The sequence below is a fragment of the Anser cygnoides genome, chromosome 3, assembly GCF_040182565.1.
Source record: "Anser cygnoides isolate HZ-2024a breed goose chromosome 3, Taihu_goose_T2T_genome, whole genome shotgun sequence".
NCBI classification, from domain to species: domain Eukaryota; kingdom Metazoa; phylum Chordata; class Aves; order Anseriformes; family Anatidae; genus Anser; species Anser cygnoides.
The window spans coordinates 106,748,475-106,754,474 of NC_089875.1; the positions used below are offsets into that span (position 1 = coordinate 106,748,475).

A 6,000-nucleotide genomic window follows, 5' to 3' on the forward strand; every position below is an offset into this window, starting at 1 on the left:
CAGCTCAGCAGCGCTGTTGTACCCTCAGCCCCTCCAGCCCTGGTGGCAGCATCCAAAATAAAGGCAGAACCTGAATTGTTGTGGTTGGACAAGCCCTGTGCTTTGCAGCAGGTAGGGTATTGGGCTGTCCTTGCTGCCACGAGGAGCCAAGCAGCCACTCTTTGTACGCCTGAATCCCAGGAGACCTCATTAAGAAGCAGGCACAGCAAATGGCTGCTCCTATTAGGATGTCCAAAACTCAATATTGCACTGACCACAGCTCCATGAATAATGTTCCCAGCAAAGCTGGCAGCTACAGGTTTGGAAAATGTCTTTGCTGCAGACATCCTCAGCAATGCTAAATCTTGCTTTTCATCGTGCCCTGATGGCTGCTCAATGGAAGCTTTGTACGGCACAGGACCCCACGATTTTGGGGTATATTATGCCTAATTTTCCACTGCCGTTAAGGCAGTTTGTGTTGTGTTTGTTTGAAAGCTCCTGCCTGGGCACGGCGCTGACTGCTGCGTCTGCAGGAGGTCTTCAGGAGCAGGTCTTCAGTGCGGAGCCGGAGATAGCTGCCAGGGGATGCTGGCCCTAGAGCTGGGTGCTGCTGCTGAGTGCTGCTGGTGGCAGGGGTTGGAGCGTGGCGGTGCCCCTCCTGCATGGGGTCTGGGGGAAGGACACCTGAAATGGGGTGGGACACGCTCACAGCTGCATTTCCACCTCCCTCTTGGTGTCTCCCCTTAGCCAGTGTCCCAGCCTAAACGTGTCTCTCGGATGGTGAGGGACAAACAGGACAAATTATCTGTGAAAAAATCTATGAAAATAATATTCCTGATAGCTGGCGCATTTGCATGTGTAATGGCCAAGGTGCTTTCCCTGGATTATGCCACGGCAGATGCCAGAATGGCCATAAGGCATGTCTGCTTTAAGCTACGGTGAGCAAGGCTGGCAAGCGCTGGGTGGAGCAGGGAGGGGGACAGCTATTACGTGCACACGGTCATTACACATGTAAACACGACATTAAAAATAGAGCTGGCGGGATGCTGCCAAGCGTTTCTCTGACTACCCATCGGAATTAAAGCGAGCCGTGGGTTTGGCTGGAGTCCCTGCCGTCCTGCTCACTGCTCCTGCGATCGCCTCGGCGCACGAGAAAATGCCTGCAGAAGACGGGTAACAAACTCGTGTGTGCGAGCATTTACATGAGAAAGTTTTGCTCCGTACGGGGTGGGACAGCGCTCAGCGCAGCAGCAGAACAGGGTTCCTGAAACCTCTTGCCGCAGATTTGCATCTCTCCCTCGCCGTGGCAGGAGCTGTTGAGATGCGATTGCAGTGAGTGAAGAGCACTGAGCGGAGAGGGCTCCTGAGAGATTAATTCGCACCAGGTGAAGAGTGAAGATCAGCTCAGTAATTCCAAATGAAGGCAGCGCCCCGTAATTTCGCCCCCCGTCATGAGGAGCTTTTAATCGCAGAGGCAAAATGCAAAAACCGTGAACCTTCTGACTTAGAGTTATCAAACTGGAGTGGGATGCGAAAGCGAAGCTGAAGCCAAGGATGCTCATGCTGAGAGGCTGAAATTGCTCCTGGGAATGCACAATGCAGAAGGGGTGAAGAGAAGAGCCACAGGAATGATACGAGGGCTTGGAAAAAAAGTCATTACCCATGAGTAGTTCAATCTGTTTGGTTTATGGTAACAAGAGAGATTGAGAGATGATGTGATTAGGGTATAAGGTTAATTTAATAGGGAGAAAGCAGTGCATACTAAACAGGCTCTATAACCAATATTGCCTCCTCGTTTCCTTGCATGTTCCCACCAACCTCTCATATACAACCAAGCAACACAGCAGGAAGAAACAGGACGCAGAGCTGGGGTGAGATTTTCATCAATGCCAAGAGTAAGGAGGAGACTTCATTCTCACACTCCGAAATTTGGAGCGAGGTGGGTCTGGTGCAGACAGGCCAGATTTTCACCCACCTGCGTCTTCTCTTACCTTCCAAGTGGGGAAGACCTGGCCCAAATCTGAGGTTTCCCCAGGGCTCGGAGGGGATGCGAGCGTCTTGGCACGTGTCGGGTCTCCTCCAGATTTCCGGATCTCTTCCAGATTTCCAAACAAAACAGACTTGTGCTGTTTGGTCAGGGGTGCTGGTGGGAAGCAAGGAGTGGTTAATGGGATTGTTCTCAGCCTCCTGGAAACCTTGAGAAGTTTGGAAAAGTAATATCATCTCGTCCTGGGAACTAACCTACTTTGAAGGGAATTAAAGAGGCAGAAGGAAAAAAGCAATATAATCTTCAGCTGTCACCTCTGTCCCTTGTTGCTACCTGAGGGATTAAGCCGTTAAAACCGAATGTGAAACAAATATTTCAGCTCCCACGTAGACCTAAACGTTTTTTGTGCAAGTAGTGGCAAGATGCAAACTTATTTCTTGCTGTTTCTAGAACTGAGGGAAACAAACCCAAACCCACCCCCTCCACGCTCACGCACACACGAACGAGAAGCAGCTCGGCCCTGGGGGGGGATATAACCTGCAAGGTGCTTCTATTCTTAGAAGCTGGCATCAGCGCTGGGAATAAAGCACGGAGATCGATCAAGCAAATACCAGGTCGGACTCGGTGGGACCGCAGAGGGGGGCCGGTTTCTATGGCGATGGAGAAGAGCCGTGACGGGAGGCATGGCGCGTGGGCGGCAGCGAGAGGCAGCTCCGCTCCCCGCAGAAGTGGTTGGTTGCTTTGGAGACAGGTGGCACGGGCTGCAGAAAGGCGCCTCGGGGGGCAGGAGAGGGAGACGGGGGGGATCCGTGGGTCCCAGCTGCGCTGGACGTGGGCTGGCAAGGAGGCAGGGAGATGAGGTGGTGTCGAAGCTGATGCATCGTGGTTGTCAAAAAGCTTTTTGTGTGCCGAACACCGGAATGGTGAGCATGGAGTTTTGTTACACGGCCTGATAGAAATCAACAAATTCGTGCGAAGGATGGGTTTAGCGTCACTTGGAAAGTCTGAAGGGGGGAGAAGCTGGTGGGCAGGGACACCTCCCACCAGACCAGGTTGCCCAAAGCCCCATCCAGCCTGGCCCTGAACACCTCCAGGGATGGGGCATCCACAAGCACACACCTGGAGACCACCATCAGTGGGTCTAAGTGCTCGATGAGCTGACCACGCCTCCAGGAGCTGCTTGTTCCTGCTGGACAGGCCCATGGGAGGACGTCAGTGCAGAGGTACGTGGTGGGAGGGTTTGTCTTCTCTTTCCAAATCTGGAGAACACACAAGCAAATATTCAGTCAAGAGTCTCCCCCTCTACCCAAACAGGGTAACTTCACACAGTGGCAGTTATAAAAGGTGAATACGATGACATAGCTCATAAGATGGAGGTGTCTTGGCTGGGAGCAAGCATGCAGTTGATATTTGGGGACATGGTGGGACCACATCCCTAGAGGAGGATGCTCTGTTTCAAAAATGAAGCCGTAAATGAGTGTCCCACCATCTGTCCAAGTCTGAACAGACCCTGTTGTGCTTCTGTTCCTGTACGGATTGTGACTGAAGAAGTCAAGGGCTTTGCCAGGTCAGCAGCCATAAGAGACAGCTGAACCACCACGTGCAGGGAGTCACGTTTATGGTTCCTCTACCAACACCTGCATGGCTCTTCAGACGTTAGGGAGATCTAAGTGGTTAAACCTCAGGGCACCCACAGTGGCTGTCGACATCTGAAGCTTGTGGATGGAGCACGTGCCAGGAGGGAGGATGGCTGTCCTGCACTGGCCGGGTGGCTGTGGGCACTGCGGCTTGCACGTGTTGAGGGATGGAGCCAGGGGTGCTCCCTGCCTACGTGGCACAGGGTTGCGTGGAGCCTGGAGGCACCGAAGCGGGGCAGCAAGGACAGCCCCAAGCTCCCCCTGTGCTTTTTGGGCTGTGCAGCCACAAGGATGGCACTGAGGGCAGCGTGGAGGCTGCTCGTTGCCCTTTCCCAGGCAACCAAGTGCCTCCATCCATCAGCAGCAGCAGTGCTGACACCGATCTTTAGCTTCCCGACTTCACATTAGTGTCGTCTTGCATGCTACGGCCATTAGGGCTGGTGCATTAGTGATGGATGGGTAACCTGAGATCCTCCTCCTGAATCACGGGGCTGGACAGCGGGACCGAAGCTAAAGGATTGCTAATTACCAAAACGGGACCAAAGGGAGTCCCTCCTCCATCTGTCCTGGGACAGGGCACCGTGGTTACATTCACTAGCCTATGAATAGCATGACTTTAAGGAGATGAAAAAGGCTTTAAAAATAGTTAAATTATAAAAAATTCCATCTACAAATGCAAGGTTTACTGTGCTCATGGCAATGCTATTCATACCCTTGGAAAGATAATCTGACTTATTCTGCAGAGAGAGTTCTGCAGAGAGTACTGGAAAGGCAGTTGCTTAATTGAAAGATGAAGATTTATAATGATTCCCGATTTAACCAGTTTAAAGACCTGAGCAAATTCACTGTGCAATACCTTGTGCATGCAAAGTTATGCTCCCTTTTTTCCTGAATCGCATCCTTTTGCTGACTGACAGGGCTGAGGCCATGTGCTTGCCCCACTCCCAGAGCAGGGACACGGATTTCCACACACCCTAACATCCTGCCTTGTGGGTCGAGAAATAAAACTGGAAATAATATGAGAAATAAAACCTCTCCAACCAAAGATAACTCAGACAAAACACTTTGAAAATAACTCCACCTCCTTTTCCATCATTTCAGCCGCATTTGCTTTATTTTGGAGCCAGTTTCTTGGCTAGCTGCCTCCAAGATTTGTTGTTGGTTTATCCCTGGAAAGCTGCTAACACTTATTTTTCTCCCTCAGTTATACTGGGAAAAAAAATGATTTTAAAAGTAGGTAAGCCCTCTGTTTTGAATGTTTTCTTTGAAGTCTTTCAAGCACATGTTATATATGAGTCCTTTCTACAGCAAATTGTATCTCAAGGGAGCTGAAATCAAGTAACCCGAGTGTGATACGATCCAGGTGAATTTGTTGCAATGTTTACAAGGCAACCCTTTTCCCAGAAAAAAAAAAAAAAAAAAAAAAAAGCTTTCTGGGGAAACAAAACTGAAATCGTATTGCTCGTGATCTTTAAAAAAAAGGTTTTGAGCAAAAAAAGGGTTTTTTTAGAGCAAAAAGTACCCTAACACATGCTGACGGGCAACGGGAGCCCATGAGCTGCTGGTGGAAGAGTGCCCGCGTGGTCATGGGTCCGTGGGGAGCGGAGCCCAGCTCGCACTGCACCAGGGCTGTGACCAACCCTCTGCTCCCCTCCTGCTTTTCCTCGAAAACCTCCCAGCCTCACACTGTTGTGAATCCGTCCCGCTCAGTTCTTGACATTTAGCTTGGCCACAGCCGGCGGTGATTCATAGAAAGCTCCTTGTTCCGGCCCTGTAACGAGCGTCCATGTTCCAGGGCCTTTTTTCCGCGCTGCAGTCTTCTAAAAAATGCATGTGCAGGCAGATCGTGCTGCAAATCCTATGGCAACCGGCTGCACCACGGAGGGCTGGCTGAATTACAATGTGCAAGGCTCGGGCGCTGAGAAACGCTACGCCGAAATGGAGAAAACTTTCTAGAAATATTAATATTCAGCACCCACTATCGAGAGATCATAGCAACCCAGCAAGATCTGACTGCTTTGAATTATTATTCATGTACCATGGAATATGTATTTTTTTTAAGGAGCATTGTAAATTAACGCTAGCAAAACGCAATTTGTAATTTAAATGTAAATCAGAATTGACTAAGAATATAATTAAGCTTTGAATGCCTAGGTAGTATCTGCTAACCAGACTGTTTTGCGGCATTTTTTTTTTCACAAAGATTTTAAAGCGCATTATTTACCTTGAATACTTCAATGCATATTATCTGTGTATGTGCGCCATAAAAATGTAAATAATAATAAAAGCTTAGGTTGTGTGCTGTTGAATTCTGGACTGATTCTGCAAAACTGAAGGGTGTTTTATGCAGAGGGTTAGACAGCTTGCTTTGTCGGTGCGTGAGACTGCTGGGACGCT

The 6,000-nt window shown here is 49.8% G+C and overlaps 1 long non-coding RNA gene across 2 annotated transcripts; it reads right to left on the bottom strand.

Annotated features, from left to right (window-relative positions):
* Positions 1-1,859: 1,859 nt before the first annotated feature.
* Positions 1,860-2,912, bottom strand: LOC136790522 (uncharacterized). 2 transcript variants are annotated; one of them, XR_010830601.1, is made up of 3 exons: positions 2,578-2,912; positions 2,221-2,299; positions 1,860-2,122 (listed from the first exon to the last, which is right to left on the bottom strand). It is a non-coding gene; the product is annotated as an uncharacterized lncRNA (long non-coding RNA). The 2 variants fall into 2 exon arrangements; XR_010830600.1 differs by having other exon boundaries at positions 2,504-2,592.
* Positions 2,913-6,000: the final 3,088 nt, after the last annotated feature.